At 43.5% G+C, this 10772-nt stretch overlaps 1 protein-coding gene across 5 annotated transcripts in view; it reads left to right on the top strand.

Annotated features, from left to right (window-relative positions):
- The first annotated feature begins 357 nt into the window (after positions 1-357).
- The window catches only part of RARB (retinoic acid receptor beta), a 333102-nt gene continuing 322687 nt past the window's right edge, over positions 358-10772 (top strand). For 2 of the 5 annotated variants that reach the window (XM_072853959.1, XM_072853961.1), the window contains exons 1-2: positions 358-421; positions 10094-10188. The gene's annotated coding sequence lies outside the window, so the exon portion shown is untranslated. Of the gene's footprint in view, positions 422-627; positions 765-10093; positions 10189-10772 lie in introns of those variants that run through there. The other 3 variants (XM_072853962.1, XM_072853963.1, XM_072853960.1) reach the window with 3 other exon arrangements.

The following is a 10772-nucleotide window of genomic DNA, read 5'->3' as shown; positions in this document are numbered from 1 at the left end:
GCGAAGCCCGTCCCGTGCCCCTGCCCCCGGGCGCCGGGCAGAATGGGGTACGGGAACGGCGGCTCCTCTCACCCGGCGGGACCGCGCTCCTACTTGATTTGGGAGGCGGCTGACAGCGTCCGGGGGGCGAGCCCAGGGGGTCGCCGTGCCCCCCTCCCCGCCCCACACCTGCCCACGCCGCAGAACCCCCGCCGGCCTTCGGAGGGGGCAAAATGGCGGAGGGGGCCTTTCTCCCCGCTCCCCCCACCCCGCGCGAGCGGGAAGGGCCCCGCGCCCCCCCCTCCCCATCCGCGCGCGGCAAGGGGGCGCGCGCGCCCCCGGCGGCCCCGCCAGGGGGCGGGGCGGGGCGGGGGGTCCGGGGCTGCCGCCGCCGCTGCCGGCTGCACTGGCGGGGCGGCGGCGGGAGCGGGAGGCTGCGGAGGTAAAGCGGGGCCGGCGGTGGCTCTGGGGAGGGAGGGCTCTCCTCCTCCCGCGCCGCGTCCGGCGGGGGCGAGGCGAGGCGAGGCGAGGCGGGGAGCGCTGCCCTGCCCTGCCGGCCGTCCCCTCGCAGCCCCGGCTGCCGCGGCGCCTCCCCCCGCGGCCCCTTCCGCGCGTGTCTGTGCCCGTGCGGGGGCCGCGCTGCCCCGGCCCCGGCCCCGCTCCGGGCGGGCGGGCGGACTCGGGCGGGCGCGGAGCGGCGCGGCCGCGCTGTCAGCGCGGGCTGCCCGGGCGCCGCGGCGGGGCGCGTCCTCCTGCGGCTCCGCGGGACTCGGGCCGGCGGCGCGGTAATTATTTTCGTCGTTACCCCGTTAGCGGCTGTGATTTTGCGTTAGTGCCCGGGCGCTTTATTCCTCCTCCTTTGCAGACAAAAGCGCTCCCGAGGCGTCGTCAGGGAGTGATTTGATAATTTGAAGTCGCGCATAAGGAGCGCTAAACTGTGCCCGGGACCCTGACAGCCTCGAGCCGGGGCAAAATGCCCCCCTCTGCTGCTGCGGAGCTGCCGTTTGCTGTCCTGTTTGCCGTTGTTTGCATAAATGAGTAGTTATTTTGGCGGAAAAGAATACTTGACTTCACAGATTTGCTTAAAAACAGCTAGTGGGTCTTGGCAGCGCTTGCTGTAAAAAGTGATTCAGAGTATGGAAGCAGAATCCCAGCGATGGTGCGCTTTGCTGAATGAAATTCCTGTGCAGAGAGCCACAATGTACATTAGATTTCTTCTGGCCGGCTACTTACTTCATCTTTGAGCGTGTTGAATAGTTATCTACTTAAATAGCTCGGTAAGTGGCCGGGAAGGCGTGCTGGGGCAGCTCTTCTGCTCCTTTTGGAAGTGAAATTCAGTTTCACAACTACCGCACCTTCTTGCCTTGCCGAAGGATGTTGTTCGGACTTGGTGGCAGTGAGCTCTGTGGCTGGAGCAGGGATTACTTCTGGGTGAGTGAGGCTGGCTGTGTGAGGGTCTCCAGGATCCCTTCTGCTGTCTGCGAGTAAATGGTATATGTTTAACACAGTGTGAAGACTCAGCAGTGTGTGTGTCTGTCAGGCTCTGGTACAAGGAGGTAATATGAATGCCGTTTATGCAATTTTGATGTTTTCTAGTGGTACATTTTTGTTTGTATTTAGAGTGACAGTTTGCTCATTTGATTCTGTGGCAGAATTTTGCTGGTTTTTGTAGAGTTGAGACTATGCCTTTGGCTGAGACGTGCTTAATAGCATTTTAGCAAGCTGTGTGTAACATGAAATACGGAGGGCTAAATCATTGGCAGTATATTTAATCCATAAAGCAGTCTTACTTCAAACTTTGAAGAGAGACAGGAAATAATAGCATGGATTCTGAAAAGAAAGTATTTAATGGAGCAACACAAAATACTATTGTCCGAGGACTGTGCTGGGTCCAAAGAATGCCCACAAGGACAGTACAGCAACAGCCCAAAGAGAGGGAATTCGCTGAGACTGTTCTTTGGCTCCTACCTTTGAAAGAGTTCTCATGAGGAAGTTTGGCAAGCATAGGTTAATTATATATGATACTACAGTTAACTGAAGGAATTGAATACCTAGTGCAATAGCCTGTGCATGTGGGAGAAGCAGAATTAAGGTAAAGTGGTGTTAATGTAAATTTAGACCAATTGTGTCATTGTGGTAGAAGTTGCTATGTGGACATCACTTGTTTGCAGTTCTGGTTATGTCATTTGGGAAGAGTTGGAAGAAAAACTGAAAAAAACATTGCTCTTATTTTAAGAGCATCAAGAGTTGGTGTGAGTGTTGTGTTTTGTTTTGTTTTTAACTAAGAAAGCTGGTTTTGATTTAAAATATTAATTAAATCTTTCCTTTACGAACCAAGCCCTGGGTAAGAGCTTGATATGTCAGCATCTGTCTGCATCTGATTTAATCATCAGAGAAGGTTGATCCTCAGCTTTTTATGTGGGTAAGCTTCCAGCAAAATACATTTTGCTAGATGAAAGGTTGCAGGATTTGTCCTTGTATAGTAGTGTTCTAGTGTTAGTAAATGAGAGTGGTTACCAGTATAGGATCTGCCTCAATCCCGGTTGTCATTATTCTGTGACTAAGCATGCTTGTGAAGAGTGCAAAAGCTGGCTCCGAATCAGATGGTCATGCTTTGGGGTACCTTGTATCTTGTCTGGTTCTCTTCTGCACCTTCTTGCAGAGCTGGGGGGTCTTGCAGTTCACTTGCATTTTCAGGCTAATTCACCCCAATTGCAGTATGATAAAGCATCTCTGATACACTTGAAAATCAGGTTCTCTCCATGTAGAAGGAGTGACGCCACCACGGGCTGCTTCACCATTATGTCTTTTTGGTTTTCTGCTGAAGTAGTTTTGTCTGTATCTAGTAAAAGTGTTTTATTGATGCAAGGATACTCAGGTTGTTTCAGGGGTAATGGGTCTCTAGCATGGACAAAGTGTAAAAGGCTCAATGGTCTCACATATCCATGTTTCTGTAGAATGGAATGAGTTATTCTAGCAAATTCCTGGTTATGAGGTGCCCACAGGTGTGTACAGTAGGAGTTTGAGCCAGATGTGCCTGAAAGTGATCATCCATTTTCACACTTTGTGAATGGTGGATGGATATGGTAGGAGAGGTACGTAGTGTAAACAAAGTCCCTGTTGACTGGCTTTACACATGTGTAAAATCAGAGTTGCAGGCAGGTTCAACCAGATCTGTGCTAATACTTGTATTTCTTCTGTGAAACACCAGTATTTTCAAGAAAAATATCTAATTTTCCACTACTTTGCACCTCAGGGCATGATTCTCCTAGTATGTGTTATCAGCAACGATTTAGAAAGCTGCCACTTCTCAGTGGGATGCAATACAGGGTCCGGCCAGTGTTATCCAACTGTTGTGAGCAGTTACGGTGTGCTTTTTGTCGTGGTGGAAGTTTCTTCTAAACCTTCTTAGCTGACAGTTACGTTACACATGAAGCGTTAATATGTTCTTGCCTGTTAAATAACCTGTTGTTTCAGTAGTATCTTGTAGCATTGAACTCTTAAGTTATCTGCATTAAATCTGTTGTCTTGCAATATCATTTACTCTCTCCTTCTTTATATATTAGGAGGAGACAATAGTTACTGAAATACCCTAATATCAGTTGATCTTAATTATAATAATGGAGTCTATTATGATGCATATTGTAAGTGCAAACTATTGTTAAAGTTTATGCAAGACATTGGGAAAAAATTATGTCAAATTTTGCTTCTTTGTAGGTTGTGTTCTAACTAAATATTCAGAATTACAGGAGATGATCTTTGAGTCCCAAGATACTGATGAAATGTCAGTTAAATTGTATTTCCCTCCATCAAAGCAATGTGCTGTATTCCATTTGCTACAATACCGGGAAGTCTTTAAGAGTTGAAGAGTCATTTAACTTTTTGTTCTCTGTAATCTATAGTTTTGTTCATATTCAAGGTAGATAGATTGGAAAATGCTGAACATGTAGGAAGTACAGACATAAAAAAAACAGAATTAGGCCCAGTGGGAAAAAGCCAAATGGTTATGAAATACAGGAAAGCGTAGAGAATTTGTAGAATAGACATTTACCTATAAGGAATACTTTTTTTTTTTTAGAAGCTACTCATGTTAGTGAAAGCAAAACTTCATTTTATTAAATATTTATTTAGTTTTGTTGAAGTAATACTTTGGAGGTTTTGGATTTATTTTCCACACCAGCCTAACTTTTCTCTACTGTTCACCTCTTTCTTATATCCTGACATAGTGAGCTTCTTATTGTCAGCTTTGATTACAGCCATATATATTTGTGTAGCATTCTACAGCGAGTCTGTAGGGCAATAGACCCTACCGTATCACACGTCTAATTTATGACTTTATTTTTCAGCAATTGTAGCTGGCCTGCTGATCAGATCAGAATTAAAATTATTTGGATATAATTAAAATATGCCAATATTAATGAAATGATGAAATGCATATAAGCTCATTCAGTTTCCCTTTCCACTAGGTTTTTTTGGCTGTTTTTGGTTTTAATATAGAGTGCAAGCTGTTGCTAATTAGCATGGCACTCTGGAGGTGGTCTCTATGTAAGCTGAATGGAGAGGATAGGATGAAGGGGAAAAAAAAAACAAACCCAAACCTGGAGAAGTAAAAGTGCCAGTCTGGGAGGTGTTTAAAAGCTTTGCACATCGAGTGGGTTTTGTCCTTCTTATTAGACAAGTGATGGCAAAACCTTTCCAGGTCACGTGTAAAACTTCAGACCCGAGCGGAATCCTGTGCTGATGTGCGCGTTCGTGCCGGGTACAGGCAGAGGGGCCTCTCTTGGGAGAGTCTCTCGTTTACCTCTCTTACTTCTTGTGCAATGCCACAGCTTGACTCCCATTTAGTAGGCTGGCACAGGGAGTTGCTAGACAGCAGCGTGGGGCTGGGAGCACGTGCATTTCCAGAGTTGCAGCAGGCTCACTGGAGAGGTGCCATTGACACTACCACCATGCAACAGCTCTGGTGCGTTTGCCATGGCATTTCTCTCATGGATGAAGACTATTACAGACACCTATGTCTGTTACTGTTATTAAATTGCTGAAGGCTTATTTACTTTGGATATGCCTGTAATATGCAGAATTCTGCTTACGTTTCCTATGGAGTGTACAGAAATGAATACACGCGTGTGTGTATAAATATTTCCATGTCTATTTCTCTATGTTAAAACATATTTCATGTTCTTGAGTGGAACTTCTGCAGCTGCTAAGGGGCCAGGTTTTGAACTTGCAATCTTAAGGTCCAGGGCTGCTGATTGTTGTTGGAGTATTTGGCAGTCATGATTCTGGAGGTTTTAGTTCTTATCTGGGAAAATATGAAAAAGCTGCTCCCTGCGGCAGCAATATGTAGCAAAGTAATAGAAGACAAGCTTTAAATAAATGATAAATTGAATCTTTATTAAACCCATTCTTGCATATGGGGAGCATCCTATGAAGTTGTATAGAAAGCTGCCTGCCTTGGGTCTCTGAATGAAACCTGATTCATCCCCTGTGAGGGCATGCTTTGCACTGCCAGGCAAGGAAGATTGCTCTCAGGACAGGTAACACATCCTCCTTTTCTCACATCTCCTTCCTCTTGTATCTGTTTTGACCTATGTATAGATTCTCTGGAAATGCTTTGGAATTAACGCTGTCAAGTGAGTGGCATGCCCTGCTCATTTCATCAAAGTAACGTGGTACATCCTATCTCAAAATAATGATTAGAAATTGTTTCTCCTTAAGAGAGAGTGTTTTAGCCCATGGTATTGGTACATGCAAATATTTTAGCATTAGATACTATTTGGAAATTTAATTTAGTAAAAATCTTAGAAATAAGTAATAAGAAAATCCTGCTCTTTAAAGCTTTCCATCTAGAGTTCAAAGAAAAGTCAAAGGAAGTTACAGATCATATGTCTTTTATTTTTTCTGGGGTCAACTGCAGGAAGTTGTATAGCTACATTCTAAACCACATTCAATTTTCTTTACGTGTAGATATTTCTTTGTTTGGTCAGTGTAAAAAATGCCATTCCAGAGTGATCTGTGTGTAGGTGATCTGAGATGCCACTCATGAAGCAGTGCGTTCTCCTGTCGGATTCCTTTGTGCGGCTGCTCTCAGGTCGTCCTCAGAAGAACTTGCTTTGAGATCAGAAAGTAAGGTAGCCGATGCTGCTCTGTGTGTCAGGGGACCTATAAAGCAGTGCTGTATGATCTAGGTGAAATATGTGAAAGATTTTGTTGCATTTTCATAAATAGTTTAAAGAGTTCTAGCTCTGAGCAGCCACCTTGTTTCAGCCATCAGTAGATGTTTTCAGCTAAAATATTTCCCTTTAAAAATTAATCGGAAAAAGAAACAGAGTACTTCTCAGGTTTACTGTACTGATTTGCAAGGTTACCGCTTCTTAAGATATGCGGTATTGCCATCCTTTCTCATGCAAAATTTGGGTTGACCTCCGTGGCTGTAAGATCATGCCCCACTTCTTTGTAAGTTTTTCACAAAGAATATTAGCTACAACATTAGCTTCTTATTTATATTATAGTATTGCCCAAGGGGTATTTGGTGTCCACCCACATCACTTGCTTTCTTCTAACCCCTTATTCTTAGGGTATGGGTATTGTAGGAATAAAGGTATATAGTGATTAAAAAGCAACATTGAATCAGAGTCAGCGGTGTGCTCTTGCGGCGATGGAGACTAATGGCCTGCTGAGCTGTATTAGCAAGAGTGTGGCCACCTAGTTGAGGGGGGTGACTATTGCTCTTGACGAGGCTGTTACTGGAATAATGCTGTGTCCAGTCTTCGGCCTCCAGTGCAAGAAAGGTACGGACAAACTGGAGAGAGCCTAGAGGAGGGCTGCTCAGGTGGTTGGGGGCTGGAGCACGTGGCATACAAGGAGATGCTGAGGGATCTGGGTTTGCCCAGCCTGGACAATAGAAGATGAAGGTGAATTGCTGTCTTCCATATCCTGATGGGCTGCTATGGAGCAGAGAGAGATGCTCTTCTCTGGGGTGTACAGAGAAAGGATGAGGTGCAGTCATTACACATTGAAATGGGGAGATTCTGGCTGGGCATAAGGAAAAAATTAGCAATGTAAATGGTTAAGCTCTGACCAGGGGTCTGTGGAGGTTGCAGGATTTGCCCTTGGAGATTTAAAAACCTGACTGGACAAGACTCTGAACAACTTGATCTAATTTTGAAATCGGCATTGCTTTGACTGGGAATTGGAAGACATGGCCTCTAGAGGTCCTTTCCAGCCTAAATTGTTCTGATTCTGTAAGAAGATTTCCCACAGATAAAATAAGTATCATAAGAGTTATGCTAAATATTCTTTTTAATTATATTCTTAGAAGGGAAGAGTTATTTGTTTGCAGGTTCAGAGGAGCCCTTTGTGTGGCACTCATGGCCAACATAATTTAGAATAAACAAGATTTTGTAAAGAGCACATGCAAAAGGAACACCTTTAAACCATCTGTGGGGCAAAGTGCTTCTGCACTGCGCTGCTGCTGTGGCTAGTCTCAGTCTTGCTGCCATGTGTTGAGAATAGCTCTGACAAATAAATGTGAGGCATTTCAAGTGGTAGTCTTTGCTGGACTTGGCTGTGATTAGTGTAGGTGAGTTCTTCACAAGTCTGGGAAGGTATGTAACACATACCAAACTTGAAATGGCTGTTATGGTTTGGTGTAATAAAAAGAAGTGCTGCTTTTTTTTTTTCTTTTTTTTTCTTGATAGAGTGGCTAATTAAGCTTTCTAAGATTGACATGTCCTTTGGGCCTGGTGTGATGACAGTACTCTTTGTTGATGGAGTGGCTCACCGTTGTTAGTTGTGGCATCATGTCTGACCATTTGTGTTTTGTAATATACAGCTTGCATATAAGATGTGCTGCTTTTCTCAGAGTTGTTTTGTATTTTTCAGAACTAACTTTGTGCTAAGGCAGAGAAAATACCAGCACTTTTTGTCTTGGGCATCTGTGTGAGGTCATAATGACATCACCAGTAATCCCCATAGATTTGGCCTTAAGACTTCAGTTTTTCTTGAGTTAGTGTTGACTAAAGAATCTGTTATGTGACTTGTAATTCCTCCAGCATTAATTCATTCAATCAGTATCTCACTGAAATAACATGAACTTTATATATTGATGCCTGTATGTTCAAATTCGAATATTCTGTAGTGGAGAACAAGTTTATTTGTTATCCTGTATATCTGTGTGTATACATGTTTACTTGTGGGAGAAGGAGGGAGGCATGTATCCACAGCAGCCCCCCTGCTCCCCCAAAAAACAATCATGTTTTGGGGGGTTTTTTTTGCAAATGATATTAAATGCCCTTTACTAGTACTTGAGTTAAATATGCTAGCTGTGATTCAGGCTGAAAAGTTAAGATTCTTGTTCAGCTTTTCAGAAAGACTGACGGAGACAGTGTGTGTGTGTGTGTGTATATATATATATATATATATATATATATATACATATATATATATATATAACCTGCAGCAGTGCAAGTAGATACTATCAATCTAGGCTGCTGTATTTTCTCAGTGGGCCAGATTGAGTGTGGCCTTTCTGCAGAGGTACAATGGGCTTGTATAAAAGCTTGAATGATTGCTGTCGGTGCTCTGTAGGATGCATAGACTTCAGTGGCTTTTCTCTGCAGGGGCTGCCTACCTGTACAGACCACAGGGTGGGAATCGAGGAGGCACGTTAAGGAGAGAAGGCTGTTGCTCAAAAGGGTGTTGGGCAGGAGATACGCTATCTTGTACTCCTAACAGGGAAGGGAAGCCACAGCTTTTTGCTCTGGCCTTTACCTTCCTTGAGTCCTGCTTTTGTCTTTAATATTCTTTTATATATATATATAAAAAAATTGAGATTCAAGCTTTTCAACTCTACGTCAGTCTTCCAAAAGGACCTGAGAGTGACTTAGTAATCAGGAGTTATTAGCAATTTTGAATCCCTTTTAGCTGTTCTGTGTATTTAAATCATACTCAGGATGTGTTTTCCAGCATTGTACACATATAAAAGGGAAAGAGGATTTCTTTAATTCTTAAATGAAAGCTGAAATGCATGATTTGTTGTTGAGGAAGCATAAGAAGAAGGCCAAATATCACTAGATTCAGATCAGAAATATGGGAGCAGCTCCGCTGGTTCTAACAAGATTGCGATACAGAAATAGCTTTGCTGATAGATCTGCTGTTTTATACAAAATCAGCCTGGGTTTTTTGGTTGGATTTTACAACCAGTTTTAACAATGTTAAGTGTATATCTTTGATTTAGAGTATTTCCTGATTTGGGAAGCCAGTAGAGAAGTGTTTTCAAAGTAATATTGTGAGTACTAAGGGTTGCAGAGCACTTTGTTAGTTCAACGCTCATTGTTTTGTAGTGCTGCTGATGTGAGAGAGAAATACGAATTGTCTTTTGTAGCTGCAGTTTCAGCACTCTGATAGAGTCTGTCTGAGTCTAGGCAGTTCTCTGCAGAAGATGAAAAAGGGCGGTACAGAGCAATTCCATTTTTCCTTTTTTTTTTTTTTCTTTTTTCTCTTCTCTCTTGACTTTTTTCTCTCTTGTCCTGCTTTTCTTGTTGGGCAGGAGTGGGTTGACAGAAACAGTGTTTAGTTGGATCAAAAGGATTGGTAGAGGTCACGTTATTGAAATTACATTTCCGTTTTTTCAAAAGAGGATAGAATTTTCTTGTGTGGATGGTTGAGCTGCAAAGGTATATTTCAGATTTTTTTGTTTGTTTTTTCTTTTTCCAAAGTTAAGTTGAGTAAACTGGGGGAAGTTAATTGCGTGTGCTCAGTGTTGGTGCAAACACAGTTGACCAGCCCTGGAATTCCCTTGGGTGCTCACAGGGAATTTTGGCATGGACGCCTACTTCTTACTTGAGCTGGAACTAAGGAGAGGGTCAGTGTTGCAATTGATAGGGGTCTTCAGTGGGAAGAGGAAGAAAGGAAGCATGTCATGAACCTGAGATACCCGCATTGAGAGACTTTAGTGAAGCAATGCTCTGTTTTTGGTTTCTCATTTGTGTATATTGGAGACAGCATTAAGATCTTCCCTGATTTTGCCCTGAGTATCATCATTCTGATGAGTATTTTGCCTTATTCCTTCAAAACTTCACTTTGTAACAGCTCTTTCCCCTTATTCTTCCAGGATGTCAAGCTGGCTTAGGTCCATGAAGACTACCCTGGTGTCAAGCTCCCTCTGACTTGCCTCCAGTTCTTAGGAGCAAAGGTACAGTTACAGGGGTAAGTTAAAATCCACTCACAGCATCCCCTGAAGGAAACGAACACTTTAATTAGTGCCCTCTCCTTTGCACGGCAGTCTCTGGTACATTTCTTCCTTCAGAGTTGATTGGTCCATGACAGCAGGCTATCAGCAATAGAGAAAGGGAAATCCAAAAGAGTAGAGTCACTTTGAAAATGTAGTGAAAAGTTAATGAATAGAGCACTTACAGGGAAAATACCAATGCAGGCTGTGTCAGGTAAGCACTTTAAAAGTGAAAAGTGGCCCCCTGTTGCTTTGTTCTCCTTTTAACTGATCTCTTTGAAAATCTAATTGGAATCACAGTTGAACTACCGTGATAAAATATGTTTTTGGTAGATAAAGTTGAAACAATACACATTTAACAATTGGGAGTGTTGCTGGAAATAGTAGGCGCATGTAGAAATGAACACAAATTCCTGTTTCTTGTTTCATCCTAAGGGCAAAGTACCCTTGGTGCAAAGCCCAGGGGACCTATATAGTCATTAGCAGATGGAGGGGGACATTAATCTTCTACCCACAAATCTGCCCCAGCACATAAAGCAGGGAGCGTCTCCGTTGTGAGGAT

The sequence above is a fragment of the Ciconia boyciana genome, chromosome 2 (assembly GCF_034638445.1).
Source record: "Ciconia boyciana chromosome 2, ASM3463844v1, whole genome shotgun sequence".
Taxonomy (NCBI): Eukaryota; Metazoa; Chordata; class Aves; order Ciconiiformes; family Ciconiidae; genus Ciconia; species Ciconia boyciana.
Note: the sequence above shows the minus strand (reverse complement) of the source record. Positions and strands in the feature narration are given on the sequence as shown.